This window comes from Empidonax traillii, unplaced genomic scaffold, assembly GCF_003031625.1.
Source record: "Empidonax traillii isolate 1590-97213 ecotype Southwest subspecies unplaced genomic scaffold, ASM303162v1 scaffold176:size2985712, whole genome shotgun sequence".
Lineage (NCBI taxonomy): Eukaryota > Metazoa > Chordata > Aves > Passeriformes > Tyrannidae > Empidonax > Empidonax traillii.
This window is the reverse complement of record NW_020955369.1, coordinates 2,691,423-2,712,531: the sequence shown is the minus strand read 5'-3', so window position 1 is coordinate 2,712,531 and position 21,109 is coordinate 2,691,423. Positions and strand designations below refer to the sequence as shown.

General features: G+C 39.3%; 1 protein-coding gene across 3 annotated transcripts in view; it reads right to left on the bottom strand.

Annotated features, from left to right (window-relative positions):
* The window catches only part of NRIP1 (nuclear receptor interacting protein 1), a 75,173-nt gene that overhangs the window by 12,807 nt on the left and 41,257 nt on the right, over positions 1-21,109 (bottom strand). For 2 of the 3 annotated variants that reach the window (XM_027886012.1, XM_027886014.1), the window contains exon 3: positions 11,204-11,252. The exons of the other annotated variant lie outside the window; for it this stretch is intronic. The gene's annotated coding sequence lies outside the window, so the exon portion shown is untranslated. The remainder of the gene's footprint in view (positions 1-11,203; positions 11,253-21,109) is intronic. 3 annotated transcript variants of the gene reach the window in all.

Below are 21,109 nucleotides of genomic sequence, written 5' to 3'. Positions count from 1 at the left end.
ACAAAACTCTTGCATTCTTAGAATGATTAACAGAGGCTGAGATTTGTAGAGATTCCCACAGATAAAACAGTTTTATTCACCGCATTTCAGAGTTCTTTTATGGTTTTTAAATTTCTGTAGCAATTTTACGTTCCATTTTTAAGCCGAGATGCATCAACACATGAATTTGCAGAGCTAAAAATCAAACAAATAAAAATTTTCAGTTGTTTAATAAACCTGGCGTTCTAATGCTCAGCTACTACCAGAAGAGCCAGAAAGTCTCTCATTAGCTCACTGACTTCCCCGTTCAGACATCTCCAAACGTAAAGGCTCCAGCCCACCACATCAACCAACGGCTCAGACAGTCCTTTTAATTATTACAGATTTGAGGAATGCAGTACAGTGATTTCAGTGGCAGCTTGGGATCCAGGGGTCCAATTACTCACTGTGCTGCAGACAGGCTGTCTGACTTCTGCTTTTACTTCTCTGTACCCTGTTTTCCCAGATGGAGTAATAATAGATGCAAACTTCAAAAAGATAATTGAGGATAAATATATTAAAGGCTATGTGTTGCTCAGCAGCTCCAGTAATAGCACTGAGTAAGTACCTAAAACACAGGATTTTTAGTGATTCCCCTTCTTTATGGCTGCCTGTAATGAAATGTTGCAGAACACAATGAAATGAAGATCTCCAAAAAAATTCCCAGATGCACTGAAAATTGCAGCAGAATCTTGCAGTGAACTAAGGCATGAGTGGGGAAAAAAATGAGACTTGCTGTTCCTGAATGATTTTGTTATTAAGCTCCATTTGTAAATCTTTCATTTCAGCAAGCAGGAAGGATGCTTTCAGAGCAGTGGTAAAAGCACTTCACAGTTGACACTTTTTGTTAAGGTTATGAGCAGTGCAACAGGTCTGACTGAACAATCCCTGGCACCAAATCCACAGAGCTGCACAAACGTGCAGGTACTTCAATGGTACTTAAGCACATCCTTTAAGGGAATCAAGTATTTAAGTGCTTTGCTTTCAAAAATCCACACTTTATGTCAGAAATCTGTTGAGATGAATGGAGCAGCTGAGACCTCTTCACAGTTTTGATTCAGGCTGTCAAGACATTTTGAAGGTTCCCTTTGCAAATGTAATGTAGAAAAAGACCAAAAAAAACCACTAAAAAGCAAAAAGTGATCAGATGGGGGAGCAAAACTCAGCAATAGGTGGGTGAATTATTCCATGATTGCACTCAAAAGAACTTGGGAATCCAGAAACCTTATTTCATGGTTAATTTATATAAGTAAATCAGGCTCCTTTTCTGCAATGGTAGGGTATCACTTTGAGAAAGCAAAAATAGGCTTCTTCCCAAGCTTGGCATGTTATTCACTCCTTCATTAAGGCCTACTGACTGACTCCAAAAGACATTTTAAACATGGGAAAGATACCCTATCCCTTTTAAACAGCTCGGTCAGGAGAGGGCACACAGGGAATCATGTTGCAGGAGCAGCAGGAGCTCCTGCTCCTGCCAGGAATTCTGCAGGGGCTCCCAAGGCCCCGACCCCACCACAGAGCTGGCATCCCGCATCTCGAGTTAGGGCTGTTCCCTCCAGGCTGGCACGATCCTACAGAGCACGGCAGCACCGCTCCCTCTATAAACACCCCCTCGAATAATGGCAGGATGAGCAACAGCCACGGCTTCACAGCCCGATTCTGCATGAGCACATGGAATGGAAAAGCCTTTTCCCTGGAGTTTTGTTCATCTATGTAATGCCAAACCCAGTCCTGACCTGACTTTCTTAAGAGAAGTTTCAGACCACAGAAAGGGGTGCTGTTTTCTTCAGTATGGGGATAGGGTGGGAGGGGGTACGTGGAAGGGAACAGACTCAAACCAGCACAGTCAAAACCTTCTCATTATTTTAGCAGATTAAATAGTAGGATTTTGAAAAATACTGTAGAAATCCAAATCCATAGCAATTGATGGCAACAGCTCAAAGAGATGCAAAATCTACCATTTTGCAAAAGCACACAAACCCTGAGTAACTGGTAAGTCCCAGGTAGCATAAAATTGACAGGAATGCAGAACCAACAGCACAGCAGGCACAAGACCACAGTTTTTCCCGTGAGAATAAGGTCTGACAGACCACTGGACTGAAGTGTTAGTGCACCAACAACTGCGTGGGGAAGAAAAAACTCTGTTCTCCTGGCAGAGAGTATTTCGATTTACTTTAGCTTTTAGGAGACTGCTAAAACGTAAATGCTGATTACTGCTGCTAATAGCGGCCCCAGAGGCACATAAAGAAGGGGAGTCTGTTCCTACACATTCCACCTGGGCTGTGGAAAAGGGGATTTCAGACAACGCATCTCAGTGTCCCTCGACTCCTCAGATTTCACATGGGATTCTCCAGTCCGGGAATCTGTGACTCACCCGGACCATGCAATACCACCTCATGACGAGGAGTAGCTTTGGGATGGTACGTAATATATACCAAGGGGGAATACAATATTTCCAGCGTCTGCTGAAATGAGGTGTGGAAATGTCAGAGAGATTTTCATATCCACGCAGAGAGCTGCTCGGGGAGGTGGCAAGACAGGCCGTGCACCACGCCAGGAGAGACGCAGATGTCGGAGTGCCTCAAACTCTGTGGCCCAGCATTCCCACATGAAACCAAAATTCTGAGCAGCACTGGCTACTTACCCAACCCTGGGGAACAGGTTGAGAAGAAACCCACACCCAGCCATGAGAGATGCCTCTCCCCTAGGAGAGGACAGCATGACCACGAACAACAGCAACCTGAGAGTGACAGTGCACGGAGAAAAAGGTCTGTCTGTACTGACAGGTACAGAAGGGTGACAGATATAGGAGAGAGCCAGGCAGCTCCGGTGCCAAAGTAAGCCTAGCCCAGCAGCAAGGGACACCACGGAGATTGCTCCCCCAAGAAGTGGGGTATTTCAACACTGAGCTGCTCTGCTGCGACTCATGCGATGCTGGCACTCAACCCATCCCAGCTGCCTCTTCCAGAACGCAATGCACAGTTTACAAAAGGCCACAAGTCCAAGTTTCTGCCTAAGTTAAGTGTCACATGTATTTTTGAAGCTTACTTCACAAACCTGCCAGTAAGGAAGGGAGAAAGAAAAGAAAAAAAGAAAAAAATCCTAAACAAAAAAACCCAAGCCAATAAGCCAAAACCAAAAGAAAAACAAAAAAAGCCACCTACATCATAAAAAATCTCTCATCCAACATATCCTTAAGCCCAAGCAAACTCCCAAAACAGCGGAAGTATACGGGAAGGGGGAAATGGAAGGCAGACAATTGCCATGAAAGCTGAGTTTGTGAAAGCCTTAGTATCAGTTCTCCAAGGTTTACAAGTACACTTAAGCATCGTACACAGCTTAATCCAAATCTGGCCTGCATGTTAAAACCTCCTGCTAGAAAGTTTTGTGAGGTTCAGAGACAAAACACAAGTGTGGCCATTTGTCACGCTGTGGCACTCACGCAGCTAATGTCAGCCTACCTTAAGTATTTTTTATTCTAACAAGTAGAAGAATTGAGCATCACAGAAATAATCACTCCTAGATGCAGAAAACCCCACACTGTTCAAATAACTTACAGTTCATCACAGTGTTTCATAGAAATGTCAGTCAATTCCTCAACCAGACTCATGCACATGTATTTCTTCTTATAAATACTACCAGAGGAACACTTTTATTTTGTTCTCTAATGGTCCTGTAAAGGCTGTCTTAAAGTTCATTTCTTGATCATGATCTGCTAACACAGACATAAATTCAAACACACTCTCTGCCAACTCTTTGCTAATTGTAGTAGTATGAGGAAGAATACACATTCAACCTACAAATGCCACCTTGTGAAGGAATCAAGTATTTGACATGTAAAACTGCCCCATGAAGGGTTGGACTTGATGATCTCAGAGGTCCTTTCCAACCCATCTGATTTGATGATTCTATGAATCACTTATCAATTGGCTTCTACTGAAGACAAAAAGGGCAGAAACTAAATGATGCAAAAAAGTTATACCCCACTCCATACTCATTAAGGACAGGAGCCCAGAAATAACATGCATCACTAAATCTCAACTAACCTGGGTACGGGTGTTGATCAAGGCTCAGAAGTACAGTGAGGAGAAAGGCTTTTGGTTAATTGAGTCTCCTTATTCAAAAGACCAAGAGCAAAAAACACACAAAAATCTATACAAACACTTGTTTTCAGGATAGAGGAGTGGATAATATACAAGAGAACGGACAGAGAATGCACCTTTCAAATCTCTGGTAAACCACTTGACTATAAATAAGCAATTAAACAGGAAAGTCACAACTAGATTCCCATTCCTTCCAACACCTACCAAAACAAATCACTGATTATGCATTTAACACTACGTCAACTCCTCAAGAACAAAACTTGATTAATATACAGCGAAGAAATCAATGTCTTCTTGTGGGCAATCATGCTTTTGAGTTATGATCGATGCATGCAGATAATGCATTTCCACACAACTCTGACCTTCTGCTTGTTGAGGGGATCTAAAGACACAGGCAGTTATTGAGCACTGCAATAAAATGGTGTATTTCTTGGAAAAACTCTATGTTACGTGGTTCATCCTATGATAAGTCACTTTATGTTATTTTAACCAAGAACTGGTTTCAGATGCCAAAGTGCAACAAAGCACTAAAGAGTAATGTACAGTATTTTATTGACAGTAGTAGTTGTGTTCCACTTGGGACCAAGTTACATGGTTAAGTTACAAACGAGAGCCACTTTCTAGACTTAGCAGCAGAATAGGTTTCAGCTAAGTGAACACAAATACATAGTAATTCCACAGCAAGGTGAAATACAGGATCACAGTTGCATAGCTTTCCATTATATGTAAAACCCCCATAAATCCATGTTAGAGACACAGATGATTTGTGGTTTAGGTTTGTTTGTTTGTTTGTTTGTTTTAAGTGAGTGGAAGGACAATACAGCTTCTATTGTAATGAGAGATTTCAGCTTATTGTAGATAATGTTTGTAAAGGTTATAGACATAAAAGAGGCTCATGGAACTACAGTAAGGTGCAAAAAGTAAAATCTGCATCAGCAAGATGGTCTCTACTAGTTCAATTCAAACAAAAAACTAGGGTTTTTTCTCTCCAAAGCAGCAATAAACTCAAGTGAAATTAAATATAAAACATAAGGACTTTAGTGAAACCTTGTGAGAAGAGGCTCACAACATCCTGTAAAGACAAAAGGACACAAAGCCCTTATCTTATCACTATGCCACAGTGTTAATCTGAAAACATTCATAACATAAATCCCTAAGTAAAATATTAAAAAGGTTTAAAGTCATATAGATGTATACAGAGATGATCAGATGACCCTCAGACATAAGGAACTGGGCTGCAACTCAACCTTAGACATGAATCAAATCAGAACAACTAAAATACCAACTTAACTCAAAAACAGTGAAAACAGTATTCAGTCTCAAACCCACAGAAGCAACAGTGGAGAGCTGGCAAAGGGAAGAGTTTAACTACCCCTCAATATGAGGACATACACTTTAAAGTAATTTAACACATTTTATGCTGATAAAGGCAACATGAATTTTAAGAAGATAATATACCATCACAAAGTTGTGGGGAAAAAAAAGCATTCTGTATGTTTTTCATGAATGCTGCATGAAAGAAACAACTGCAAAATAGCAAAAAAAGGCTATTTGTTGTTACCACTTGTTCCATTACTGTCAAGAGAGTTGAAACAGGTCATTATATCAAATTAAAACCTGTATAAAACAAAGCAACAGAGATGTGTGACTGATCTCTGAAGTGTGACTTTCTACATAAAACAACATTACCCTAGAAGACCTATTAAAAGTAAGTCTATTACCCCTTACTTGCACATAAATATTAGCTAATTTGGGACCATGTTTCATAGTGCCTGTGAAACCAGCAACCCCACTAAGCCTTTATGAGGCCATATGCCCAAAGTGTCACTTAGACCGACCAACTTCACTGCCCTGTCAGCACACATCTAAAATAAGGCCTGAGCTCAAGGACCCTGCTGAACACATGTGGCACCAGTGCATCATTGCTAACTGGCTGACTGGGAGCTCCACCTCGAGCTCTAGGAAACGAGGGCATCTCAGTCACCATGAAGAACAATGTTAGCAATAAACACAACGAACTAGTTCAGAATCTGCACATTTAAGTGCATATGAAAACACGGTTCCACAAGAATTTTTGTCTGATCTAAGTGTGAAGCTGCTGCCAGAGCACATAGCCTTGTCCTGGTCTGTGGATCTGCAGTCACTTGTGCCTGCCACCTTCCCAGGACTGACACAAGCATTCCTACACAAAGGCAAGTCAGACTAAGGGTCTCTTCACCATCGAAAGAAACCCCAAAGACACTGCTGAGTGTCGGCTTCACAGTTCTCCACGTGGGAATGTGTGACTATGAGCGGCGGGAGAAAGAAGGAAGAGCAGAGACTACTCCTTTCACTGGTGAACCTCACTTAAGGCCAAATGAAAGCATTGCCACTGCTGAGATTCTCACAGAGAAAACTCCACCCCCAGGCAGAGAACATCGGTGCTGAATTTAGAAGAGTTCATCAGTGAGATAAAAACGCCTTTTTAAGAAGCATCTCCTAAACAGAAATATATAAATAAAATTATTTTAAGAAGTCAAAGTATTCAAGCCCTCTGAAATCTTAAAAGATGACTCAAAATTTAATCGATACAAATACTTTAAATTTTGGATTTTACTGAGGTATCCTGTGAGGCGTGAGTATAAAGCCTATTAAAATGAACTTAGTTTGTCCATCCCTAAAATAGATTTGACATACAAACACAAACACAAGGTCAAGGTCACAGATCAGCAAGAAAGATTACAAAGAGGACTGATGTAAGAGCTGGCATTTGATCAAAGCTCCTGGATGTATTTTTTTTAGTACACTTACCAGAAATACCACTACACTACATTTTCTTCACATTGGAACATTACATGTTTTAAGTATTCCCTACCTTTAACAGCAGCTGCTCTGCCCTCATTTATTTCAACAAGAAATGTTAGGCAGTATAGTAAGTAAACTAAGGAAGAACTCAAGTTAAATGCAAAGCAAGTGGGAGACTATTTGGCATCCTTTTCACTCTATTCAGCCATGTGCTGATATATATTAGATGACAAATCTAAAAGGAAAATCACTGACAAATACAGGACGTGACAGCAAGATCACTGCTAGAGAGTCAGGACCTCAGTTTTTAACTTCTTGCAGTCCAAGATACTTCTCTTAATATAGCAGTTGTATATTTGGATGTGCACTTCCAAGTACAACACTTGTTTATTTATCCTGATTATCTGTGTGCACTGCACATATTTCTCAATAAAAAAAAAAAACAAACAAAACAAAACCGCAGCACAAGGTCTGTTCAGAACACAATCAAACTAACCTCTTCTGTAATCAGGACAACATTTACCTCTTAGAAAGCTTCTTTAATTCTGAACACTGAGAAAGTGAGCAGATTAAACACAGTAGCAACAGTTGAAAGACTCATTAAAACACAGCTGCTGAAAATAGTTAGCAATGAAAGTCATTTACTGATCTATCCATCCATCCACCCACTGATACGTTCTTAAAGCTTTAAACATATGCAGAAGAATATTCAGCTCACAGGTCACATCTGCCAGACATAGCCTTTTGATGCTTAAACAAGAGGAAGAAGGGGTGTCTTGGGTGTCACAACATCGTATGACATTCAAGGGTGCACTGCTTCCACAAAGTTAAGGTGCTCATTGTACTAAGTAGTCATTTAAAGGATAGTCTGGCTCGTGCTCTTAATTCTGAACCTTCACTTTCAATACCAGCACTGCTCTGATGTTAGTCTAGACATGACTGGGAGCAGTTTATATTTAGACAGAGAGATATGTCTATAAATAGGACTGTTTGTGTTGGTATTAAAGCTTTTATTGGAACCCATTTGGGGTGACCTGTATAACTCACTTGTACGTGGGCATCTTGGACAGTGCCAGTAAAACCTTCATGCCATCACACACCTTCCTGAATCTTGTTGCAGCTATTATTCAACATTTCTTTACTGATTTTTCTCCATTTAATTTTTGTATAGGTATTACATATGCAGCACTCTACCTGTGTGATTGGACTGGCTCAGCTACTAGTGAAAAGGCCTCAAATGAAAAAGACAAAAAAAAAACAGTAAAGTTTTAAAAAGCTGATTCCTTTTTGAAAACATCCTTCACAAGAATTAGACTGTCACCCTTTTAAGCTATAGTATTGCCTGAGCTACTAGGGCCAGATACAAATCACTCCTGAAGCCTGAGACTTGAGCTTCTCAGCACAATAGTATAGGTGCTTTTAACTCTGATAGTGATTCATCAGATCTTAAAACAGTCACTGGTTTAAGATCAAATTGAGTTAAGTTGTAGACCTCAGGGCAATACAATTCTGCTCTTCCTTAGTCCCTCCTTTTCTAAACCCTTTCAGCAGAATGGAAGAAAAGGGAATGTTGGTTCATTTTATTTCCGAGGGGAATTTCTATCCTTCCTTTGTGAAAGGCTGGTAAACCTTCTCACTGCATTGAAGTGTTAAGAAAGAAAAATAAAATAAATTGGGCAATGATTGCAAAAAAACAGAGGTTCATTCAGCATTCAAAAACATATCAGCAACTTACTCTGAAAACCAAACACACTGGAAAATGTGTATAAGACATCACAACCAAACACATTCTAGGAAATGCTGACTAGCAGTACAACTACTCAACACTTTAAAGAAAGCATGATTGGAGTCTTATAGCTTATTTAGGTTCACTAATGCACAAAAACTTGAATGTGTGGAAAAAGTCTTTAATTTATCTATGTTACAGTGTTTAGCAATATCACAGTGTAATAACCGTTCATTCAGTATCATCTCAGATCTCCTCTAAAGTTTACACTAGGGAGGAAAAAATAAATAAACTAATAAATAAATCTTTCTTTAACCTTTGTAATCAAACCTTCAATAAAACCAGTCACCAGCAGTTGTGGTTTTTGGTGTTTTTCTGCCTGTTAAATACAAGCTCACATTCTTAGCACTCTTAACCTGCAGAAGGCAAGAAGTTTATCCTAGTTCTGAATTTTTTGAATGAGATCAAATCTCCACCTTTTCAAGCATCAGGGTTGTGGCAGGTTACTAACAGCAGCCAGTGGTGGGTTTGGTCTTTTTCTTACTGTGACACCATGTAGAAAACATCTGAAACCCAATTCTAATCCACTCCTCTTTGGAGAGCTCTAACAGGCATCTTTCCACATGGCAACAAAAGGTGAAGCATTTCAAGTGTGCTGTCTTTTAAAAGGGGGTAACGACAAACTGCAATGAATGACAAGCCAATATAGCAACAAAAATTAATATGACAGCTAGGACAAAGAAGAGAGTACTTCTGGTCAGTTCAGTAGCCAAGCAGCCCAAAACAGAGGATTATCTTGAAGAACTGAGTGGCTGTCAATGCCCAATTCTGTAAAGGTACAGTGTTACTTATTTATTATAACGGAAAAAATATTGTCTAAAGTTATATTTACGTGTGAAATACAAAATTAACTTTCTAAAAAGTTTAAAACATCATATTTATGAACAGTGCAGTTTTAAGTCCTTGAACTTTGTATTTTCTTTTTACTTATTTATTTTTCATTACAGAAGTAGATCTATGGATTTTAATAGGACAGCAAATTAATGGTAAGATTACACACATATGCATATCTGTGCATGAGAGAGGCATCTGAATGATATAACATATATTAAAGTTGCAGACTTTGACATGGAATATATGGAGATCTACCATACTAAAAACCAGTAATACATCACCAGTTTAAGCATCACGACTACTAAAATCAAACTAGTTCATATTCAAAATTTCAATATTCTTCTATTATTCAGGACTCAGCAAAGGATTTCCAGGACATGCATGATCAGTTATTCCATAATTCCCATCCCTCAAGTTGATCAACACACAGTAACCATGGCAGGTGATTTGGTTTCCCACAGGTTGCAAGTCTGATATTGACTCATTGTCTAATAAAATGGCCCAGTGGTACCAATGAAAGGCAGGGGGAGGTAGGTGGTGAATTTCCCTCTGCAAATCTTGTCTCAGCTTTGAGGGTGTGGGGAACACACAAATATCTCAAAGGTTGTGAATAAAGTTTTAATCTATACACTTAATGTCTACTGATAGAGTATGGAGGTAGTGGGAGAAACTGACAGACAACAAAAGACCTGAAAGTCAAAAATCTAGCAAATAAAGTGAAACTGCACCAAAGTAACTTAAACCATGTATCACGTAGGATAACATCATTATCTGATAGTTATTATCCATAACCACAACTCTATCAATTTAGCTGATCAGGCTAGGTATTATTTCCAGCTTAATCTGCCATGGTAGAGATCTGGGCGTGGCTGACAGGTCATAACCCATGTCCTTTGTGTTATATAAAGCCATCTTTCCTTGATGTAACTGGAAGAGTAATTTCCCAGCTCAATACACCATCAATAAGTAACTCCAGCGTTTTCTGAATCAATATCTAGTAAGGCCTTGTCAACGACCTGAAGGTAAATTTCATTGACTGCCTCCATTCTTACGAAACTGTAATTTTTTTCTTGTTTCTTCTATTTTTCTGCCTTTATAAGAATCTTGTCATAAAGCTAAAGAAGAATGGTTCTGCTCAAATTCTGTTGCTAAGTTTCATCAGTGAGCAATACCAAAAGAACGCCACTGAATGCACCATTAATGTGATTTCATTCCGAAGTAGCTCGTGTACCTGCAGGATCCTACAGGACCACAAGACAATTCACAAATACCAAATAAATGCTGATGCAAATCAAACTGGAAAGGGAGATACAAGCTGAAGAGGGTAACAAAGGAAGACCAGAGGGAAAAAAAGCCTACAAAAGACCCCACAACCTATTCTTCTCAAAGAGACTCGATGCTCTGAAAGTATACAGACGTTCTGGAGGGCAGGTGATCATGTCTTCAGCTTCCCAGGAAATTTAGCAGATTGTTGGCACCCTAGCTAACAAATTCAAGAGAAAGAGATCAAGACTACACAGTAATGTGAAATAAACCACTGTCTGACTCGGAACTCTTACCAGGGATAAGGACCAAAGCTACTGTGAATGAGACAAAGTTACCACTCCATGCCCAGGGTGAGAAAAAAAAAAAAAAAACAGGTTAATAAACTTCACAAGTGCAGGGCAGAAACTCATACCTTTCAAGTGTCAATGATGGATCTTTGTGAATCTGCTTTTCACTCCTCCCTGCCAAAAATAAATACATCACAATCAGGATGCAGAAACTTACGGTGGAAAACAGTTATTTCTGCTGTAACAGGCAAGTAATTTTTGTAATTCACAATCAGCTCATGAGAGAGAGTCAGTCTTACTTCTTAACAAGGTATCAACAGACTTAATTAGTTTCCCCTGAAGTTGTTTTTACTTGTGGCTGGTTTGTGACAATATCAGACCGCGACAAGTGAAAGGGAGAGGAGCAAGCTGGTAAGGGTAACGTGCCAGGACAGAGGGGATAGGTCTCCTTGCCCGGTTAATACTATCCACTTCATCAAAAAAAAAAGCTCAGGGTAAGATAAAAATTAAAAAGATAATCAGGAGATCATCTTTATTCTACCACACAAGCTATCCATTTACCCACCACGACAAAAAAAAAAAAAAAAAAAAAGGCAAAGCCCAACCAACCAAAACCAAACCAACAACATGCTACACACCCTTGACACTGCATTCTGCTTTTCTAAAATCTTACTCATCTTCTCCTGCAATTATCCTTATTACTCTCATTCAACTCCCTATTTCTACAACCCACACTTGTGTAACATTAATGACATCCAGTGACTGTTCCACACTACACAAAACACAGCTGTTATTGTAATCTTTATACCCCAGACACTGACCATACAACCCTTTACTTCAACTTTTCAATTGTTTTTCTCTTGTTCTAGATTAAAATTTCTCATCCGAGTTCTACAGACATTAATAACTTTTATTTCTACTCACATTACCTAACCACTTATTGTGTCTTCTTCCTTACCCTTTTATTTCCACAAACACACATTCTTGCTGTAATACTCAGGCACCTCTCACACAGGAAATTCCATTATGCTTCTGCACTGCTCCCCAGGCGAAGATCATCTACACTCTGGGGGCTATTTCTTCCTCTCCTCCAACACTAAATTACCAGAGCAAAAATTAATCCAAATCCACTAAAATACCTCCTGCAAGACCACAAGCCAAAACACAAATGATGTATGTTACTTGCCTTTCCTCACAGACTTGTTTCTTCCCTTTCCCTCATCACAGTCTACATGAAGTTTAAAATAAATACATCTGCACCTCCGAGATGCTGACAAGTTCAGCTGGACAGCAATTAAATGAAGCCCTGGAGCAACACTGGCCTCCAGAATAAGTGTGTTTTCCTTTTCTCTTACAAAAGAAAAAAAAAATGCCCCTATTGGTTTTGAAATACAAAAGTACATGCTGCTGTAGTAATACAGTTTTCACCTGATTCCTTTCTTTTACTACGTATGATTGGAAGGGAAGGGAAGAGTGATACACACTAGAAGATCAACAGAAGACAAAGATTAATGATATATGAAGAAAAGGGCACAACAGGCCTAAACTATAATGCAGAAAGGCTAAAACATAGTATCAAAGGGCTCCCTTTCTCTTGAGCTGCTGCTTTCAAAAATCTAGTGAAAGCTCTTCGCTTCCCTGGCTGACACAATGACAATATCCCCACCCTGATGCAATCTGTTTTCACTTCAGAGGGCACAGATGCAAGAAAGACCAGAGAAGGTAAGGAAATACTGCTCCTAGGAAAACTTTTTTTCCAGAGTGACCATAGTTATTTATTTTTAATCATGACAGCAAATGGTGCCAAAGAAGACACAAATAAGGAAACTTTCGAGGAGGAAGGTGAAGGCTGAGAGAGCACCTGTCCCAGGGACTGGTTAAACATAAACTCAGAGCTCCTTTAACGAAACAAAAGAAGCTTCCTGTGTCTCAGGTGCCTTAATGAAATAACCTTCCAGGTCCAAACAGCAGACTTAATTCTGCAAGTTCTCCACTTCCTTGAACATAATTTCTCCTCCTCAAATCAGAGAGGTTTGATTTATTGGGTCCACCTCTAAATTCTGTTTTATTGCAAATAAAACTTAACCCCTGCTTTCAAAATCCCTTTGGTATCTCTCTACTAGATCACAAACCAGAGCTTGCCTGTAGCACTTGTGAAGGTGAACAGTTTGGCTTACCAAGAATAACCTACTGGGATGCAAAGTCCACTCGCCTTCTTTATCTGCTGTCAGGTTTATGAGAGCAAGTCCATGTCTGACATTTGGCATAATCACTATTGTAAAACATTTTATAATCCCATAAATTCAGACTACAACCCCAAAGCGCTTACGAACTCAGACGAGATGCAGAGATAACAAAGGAGAAAGGAAGGGTTGCAGGGTAAAAGTGGGTATAAGGAGGAAGAAAAGCATCAATGGCAGGTGAAGACAAGTAAGGCTATTCAAGCTGTCTGGGACACTGCCTCACCAGCTTCAAGTTCTGAAGAGTAAGAAAAAGAAGAGCAGAAACACGATGATGCGGGATACTGCACACGGTAAACGGGTATAAGCAACTTGCTTCATTAAAATATAAAGTCAGAGGTGAAATTCTAGGTAGCATGGTTCCTAAAAACCATCAGCTGTATTTCACCGTTGTAGAAAGCATTTCCACTGAACTTCAACGAACACTGTTACAATGGAAAAATCTTCAGGGGTTTACATTATTTTTACTGTGATTTTGACTAATGGAACAAGAGGAAGGACTGGAAGATTTAAAACACCTTCACTCTATAATCTGTAGTTGAAAAACAGGTGGGAGGGAAAGAGAAAAACATTAAGTTACTGCCTATCCATCACCACTCAGACCAAAAGCTCCACTTGTATAGGGGGCTGGGTGGATAAGATTCCAAAATGTAAATTAATAGACCAAACCATTCTGTTAATTCACTTCTACATACAAGAAACAAAGTGTTCACTGAATGAAACTTATTTTTGTCAGCTGCTTGGTAAGACATGAATTACTAAGAACATGGAGGAACATCAGGCTCCTTTTCGCTAGTACATCTGAACATAATGTATTTCTGAAAACACCTTTCTCGAGTTTTCCACAAATTCTTCTACTCCACTATAGCTACCTTACTTTAAAGCAAATGCTTTTCCAAGAGAACACACAATCTGTATTACACAGAGGTATCAATCACGAAAAAGGTAATAGTATTTATGACAGTTTTTCTAATGCACATCCAAAAAACTCAGACTATTTGAGAGGGATATGTAAGCACAATCTTTGCCACTCCAAGTACTACCACTAAAACCTCTCCTGTTCAACATCTCTGTTCATTCCATTGGCAAATTTCACTATGAGCCTGATTTTTGTATAGTTAAAGCTCATACAGGCATTTTTAATTTCAAATGGGTTTGCACTCCCCATCATTACCAGCTGAATGCTACAAAAACCTTTGATATCATAACCTCATAAATCTCGGAGAACAGAAGAAATGCTCTTTGGGGAAGGGAACTGTTGATAAGACACTTCTTCCTCCATTGACTGTACTCTGTCAGCTGTAACTATGTGCAAGCATCCACACTTGCAAATTACACAAAACATGCATCTGAACTACCCTTCCATGAAATTATTTTCTTTGGTAAAATGATAGCCACAGGTAGAAAAGCTGAGAAGCAAAAAGTGTCTGAAGTTGACCAAGCATCCTGCTTTTCTTTGTTGCAAGGTACAACCATAATTTAAAAACTTAATAAAAATAATAATTTTGATGTACTCCACCACCAAGCTGCAGAGTATAGGCAACATCCTAACTGCACAAAGGACTTTCACAGACTTATCCCTCCACCACAAGAATCCGGAAAAAAAAATCATGAACTATTTTGGCCTTGAATGAACTACAGAATTAAATTCCATATTGCTCATACACAAGCTGAGGTCATAACAAACTCCATCCACACACAAACTAATGACAAGTAAGAGGCATTTCAGTTTCAATCTGACATCTAAATATCTGATGTTAGATGGCTGCTGCTGTTTACAGGCTGATCATAGTCATTACATTCCTTCACTGTTCACCAGGACCTCTCATTACATGCAGTGTGTGGGTCTAAACCACGCTGGAGGCTACTGGGCACTATTAAAATTGCACGAAAAAAAAGTGATTCCATCTTTGAACAAAACAGAACATTTTACAAACATCAATGAATGTGTCACAGCAGTGCTTTGGATATAACCACTCTACACAAGAGGAAGAGTGAGGACAAGAATAGATTAAGCAACTTGCCCAGTGACACATGCAGTCCATATCCATAGCAAATGAAGAGAGATTTTTCTAAATTTCAGTCTGACCCTTTACTTACAAGATACTCTCTCTACAGTTTCTGAGTTGTTTTGGATATTTCATTTTCCCTCACTGATGAAAAAACCCCAACAATTATGTACCTTAAATTTGAGGAAACAGTGGTGCTTACTAAAAGACTAGGAATTGCACACTACAATAAACACTTTTATCTTCCAAAATAAGAAAAAATACTAGCACTGCCATCACCCTTAGGTGTGTCAGTCAAGTACCAGCAATACAGGATTTCCACTATAAGTGCTGAAAAAAACCCACATTCTCTCCAAGAAAACAACTGTGTCAGTACTGAACACATGAATGATGGCATTAGGATCAAAAACGTAATTCCACCAACTTTCCCTCTTTCTCAGAGATCTAACATGCTGAAGGAGCCCTACTGAGCTGGGCAAGCACTATTAAATTGATTGGAACTGGAAAGACTCCTGCACAGCATCAGCAATTCTGATCCACTGCCCACTTTCAGTCTCTTTCCTGACCAAGAAAAACAAAGTCCTTCTTATCCTGAAGCAAGGGTCTTTCATAGTGAAATACACATATCTAAGCACTTCCTTCCCAAACAGGTACATTTTTATTTCCTTGCTTTAGAAAGCTGTTAAAACCTGCTTTTTAGCAGTCTAGTTCAGCTGCAGTACTTTCACAGCACTGCACTGCTCGGATGGACCAGAAAACAGGGTGTGCTTTTATCCCGAGCTACACCAGCGTAAACACAGAACTGCAGCAGTCCATGCAAGCAGCAGGGCAATGAAGGAAAGGAAACTGATGCTGCAGCAGCAAGTGAATCCTCACAAATGTGGTTTTTTTATTTTTTTTTTTCCTGTGCTGAACTGCTCAGTAGTGCCCATGCTCTGGAATCCTGAATTACACCAAGCCTGACTGAGCATCCTCTGCAAGTTGCACCAGCAGCTAGAACTAAGGCTGCAGAACGGAGTTTGCTTCCCATTCAAACAAAGCCTGATGAGTTTGTACAAACTCAAATTCTAACTTCAGAAGCTGGAAGTTTCCAAATGGACCAAAATCAATAATTAAAGAACTTAATTCCTTTACTTATTAATTTGTAGAACTTGCAGATACCTGCCATGTCTACTCTTTGCCAAAGTGAAAGAAAACAGATCAAGTGGCTGCCACTGGCTTAAAACATGTAAAGTTTAGGAGGAGGGGAAACATCCTAAATGTTTTAACTGCTGATAGTCAGTGCCACCTATGGTTGATGTTGCAGAAATAACGATTCAAACAAAGAAAAAAAGGTGTTTGGAACTTTTAACAAGGTTTTTCAAATGACTTCAAGAGAACGGATTAGACAAAGTAGATTAATAATCATTGTCTACTCTAGATCATTTACCACAACTGCACTAGGTATAATTGTGCTACTACCAAAACCAGGTCCTAATTCTCAATATGATTTTACAATGAAAACATCTTAAAAACACACTAAAAATTTTTAAGAACAGTTTTCTACTTTCTTATCTTACCACACTCACTTCTTCAAGTAAGACTGATCATGTTTTTATTAACAGCTCCATTTCAACTATTCAGTCTGGCTCTGTTGGTGCAGATGCTTGTCCAGTGGTCAGGAAAATGATGCCAGACCTTATTTCATCAGTTCTTGCAAAATCCTCCCCCATCACCCCAACAGAGTATCACCAACACACTTAATTTTCAGGGAAAGTTAACCAACACAATAGACAAAATAATTCCCTCCAGAGGTTTCCCAGCAGTCTCAGTTCAGTACACAAGGCCATTAATTACACAGCTGCCTTTAGCATTAGCAGGAATCTGGTAGCGACAGCACTGCTTGAGTTAAGGCTGCCTTCAGTATCTGCACAGAAAATCTATTTACTTAGAGAAGTTATGCAACACCTCCACTTCCTCTTTTCTTCACTATGGTAGAACATGATAACAGAGGGAAAGAGGGTGAAGATGGGGAACAAGCATTTCACAATCTCAAACAAGGCACAGCTACCTTTCAAAAATAGACCTAATCTGGAATTCACCCCTAAATCTGCCCAAACTCATGATAACACTCAAGCACCAACTTTTACTTAAAACTTGATTAAGTGCTTCCAGAGGAAGAGTGGTTACACAGTTAACCGATGCCGGAATCAACTGCATGCCTCCAATGTAAGTAAGAATGATTTTTAAAATCTGATTTATTTGGTTGGGGAGTTGTGTTTTATTTTCCTCATTTGGGATCTTTTCCACCACCTCACCCACAATGTAGCAGTCTGCCCAAGGCCAAGTTGTATTCCAAAAATCTTATCAAGATTTTAAAGTTATCAGTCACGCTCATTCAGTAAAGTCATCAGTAAAAAGTTTTAACAAACTGCAAATATCCTTTTATTTTCCACTGCAGGGGGAGAAGGAAAACCAGGAAAATCTTATGGTATTCAAGCTGATATATTTCACGTCACTAAGAAAATCAAGGTATCAAAGTCACAAGCTCATCGGTTCTCTTTTAACTATGACTTGGAGTCTACCTCACATCTCTATCGATATACTGAGAATTGACAAAACAAACCCACAACAAAACAACAAAAAAAACAAAACAAAACAAAAACTACCAAACACCCCCCCCCCCAAACTCCCAGAACTGGCTCTTCCAACAGAGGAATTATAAGAAGTCCCAAAGTAGTCATGACAATCTTGACTGATAAAATGTTTTCAAGGACTTGGATTAATAATTTTCTTTTCCTCTAATCATTTATTTAAAGTCATAGGCTGAATTATTTATGAACAAAAGTTAATTGCATTGAAATGCAGTATTGCCCCGTATTTATCTAACACCTTCTTCAGAACTCAACTTCCTGCCACTAACTGGTTAAAATCTACAAAAAGTCAATACAGAATTTGAGATAAGATTTAACCATTTCTGCAATACTGCTGCAATTAACTTCCAAAACCTCGTTAAATGGTAAAGTCCCTGGATATTGAGATCTGCTGCGTAAATCTGTTTTTACCAACTTATCATTACAACATGTGTTTGTTTTGGTTTGGTTTGTTTTTTTTTTTTTTTTTAAAGTAATTCAGAGAGAAGAATAGCTCACTCACAAAATATTTGCTTTGAATAAATAAGTTTTGACTAATGAGTTGCAATTAGAGTAAGTAGCCACTATTTGAGTCCAAATAGTCACATCACAGAGCCTCCCTAACTGGGGTTCTTCAAAATTTTCTTAGCTGTCAAATGCTCTCAAAGATCAACGACCTGCATGCATAAGGCTGTATCCACACTCTTTGCAAGGTGCAAAGTGTAAGCTCAGGGGTACACTCACGTAAATACACTGCACATCTATAAAGTGTTAATCTTAAATCAGCAGGGCCACATGACAGAAGTAACTATTACAGTGCAGGACTGCTGCCCAGCATACAGCGTTTTCCAAGTCCCTCATTTCCTTAAAGCAACTCATTTACTTGTCACCTGCCAGGACAAAGAGTAGAGAGAGGATTTCACAAATACCTCTGTGGCTTGTGCGTGGTGATAACGCACCAGGAAAGATGGATTTTCATTTTCTCATCAAGTTATTAGATTAGGTTTACACGCAGATTTAAATGCCCAGGAGGAGTCTGCCACCTGTCCTAAACTTAATTAGTCAGGAATGTCTGCATGACAAGAGCAGATACTTCAGATGTTTCCCAGTGACCACAAGCAAACATCCAAATAATCACCACCACAATTTCAGTGATGCTAAGAATGAAGCACTAAGCACAGCTCTCTGTGAAACAGTCTGAATTTTATTAATGGAGTGCTTCATACTTCCCATCAAACACACAACTGACATCAGCTGAGCATCTATAACACCAGAGAATCAACTATGTCAAGTCTGCATCTGGGTTAAGAAAATGAAGAGCACTAGGTTTCTCATTAAAAGATCCGTGCATATTTACACATTACTAGGACGGGTGGGGGTGGTGTGTATGAGAGATGTGAAAACTCAAATCCTGTAAGACTTTTCCTCAGCTTTGTTCTTGTTCTGTTTATCACAGCAGCACATCTAAGATTTGCAGGTTTTCATACCTCCCCTCACATACCCCTCCCTCCCCCCCATGTAGGACCAGTGCAGCAGATTAAAAACTACGAAAAACCAACACATTTTCATTTAAAGAGGCACACACATCCACGTTCAAGTCTATTTCACATTTATCATCTTCCTAAAAGCTAAACCAAAACCCCCTTAAAACACTGATTAGAATTTTATCTGTGTAGGTATGTAGTAACTACTGACACTGAAGTGAGTAACTGAATATAACACAGAGAATTCAGTTAATCATCTCCTTACGTTGCCATTGGCACATAAATTTGTCTCATTAGCAGGGGCTACTCAGTTCGCCGTAGTAAACAAAGCTGCCGATACGACAGCCTCGCATACTTTTCCTTCATTCACATATTTTTCTTTACTTAAGACTTCCCAGCATGTGCCATAGAAGAGCCGAATGTTAAACATTCCTGGAGTGTCACAATATGTAATACAATAAAACAGATTACAACCATACCTTTCTTTCACAGCAGTGGTGCCAAGCACAGGTACACTGTAGCAATCAATTTGTTCTGCAGACAGTAAGGCTTTCATAGAATACTAATGCAAAACCTCTTTTCTTTCTCCTTCGACTTGACTCCCCAATGCCTGGGTCCCGACCAATACAAGGAGGAGGGCAGAATGTCTTCTGCTGAGATAACCACAACTACTAATCAAGTATACGTGTACAAGGGCACAGGATTAAACCTCCACCGGGCTTGACTCGGGCACCGAGAGCAGCTAAACACATGCACAGCAAGGTCAGAATTAAACACATACACACGCACACACGCACGCGCATCTACTTGAGTGAACTAATTTATCACACTTTACCACTGACGGCTTTTTACCTCGGGGGAGTAAAATTACATCCCGGTGAACTGACGAGGTTCAGACACAACAGCTTCCCACAACAAATCAGATCTCTCTCTCTCAAAAAAAAAAAAAAAAAAAAAAAAAAAAAAAAAAAAAAAAAAAAAAAAAAAAAAAAAAAAAAAAAAAAAGGGAACTGGGCTCCTGGGTGAATGTTCCTCTCCCGGCTTCACAGAAACTCTGTGCAGGCTGTGCGTGTCTGTAGGTGCATGCAAGTGTTTGTGCACGTGTGTCTGCGTGCATGTTTGTGCACGCACATGTGCGTGTGACACGCTAGGCACTGGCCAAACCAAAACGGCAGCAGTGAAGTTCAAAAGCAAGCAATAACTCCCTTTCAGAGAGTTCTCTGATTATATTTATCTTTACCTCTTAACATAATCAATCTATCAAGTCTAATTACTCCAGAAGAAAGCATTTTATTATTGTCTAACATAGCAAATGTCAAACAAGCTGTTCATTTACCTTGAAGTTTATTAGCATAGAAATGCAAAACAAAGATGCTCTCAAAACATTGTCACTTGTATTCACAACATTTTTGAAAACCCACTTAGCAGGTTTTTATTGCCTGGCATAGCTGGATACTGTATTAGTTCTTAAAATAGGCAAGGCTTTATTTTAACTGTATCACCCTTGAGCTAATACAAGACTTTCTCTTTAAATCCAATTTACATTTAACTTTTCTCTTTGGTTCTCTTTAAATAAAGGCTTCTCCCACATTCCAGTCAGCTCTACATATGTGGATACATGTGTTTTCATAAAGGTTCATACACGTGCCTTTCAAGTAGGAGTGAAAAGTGAAATACTGAAATTTC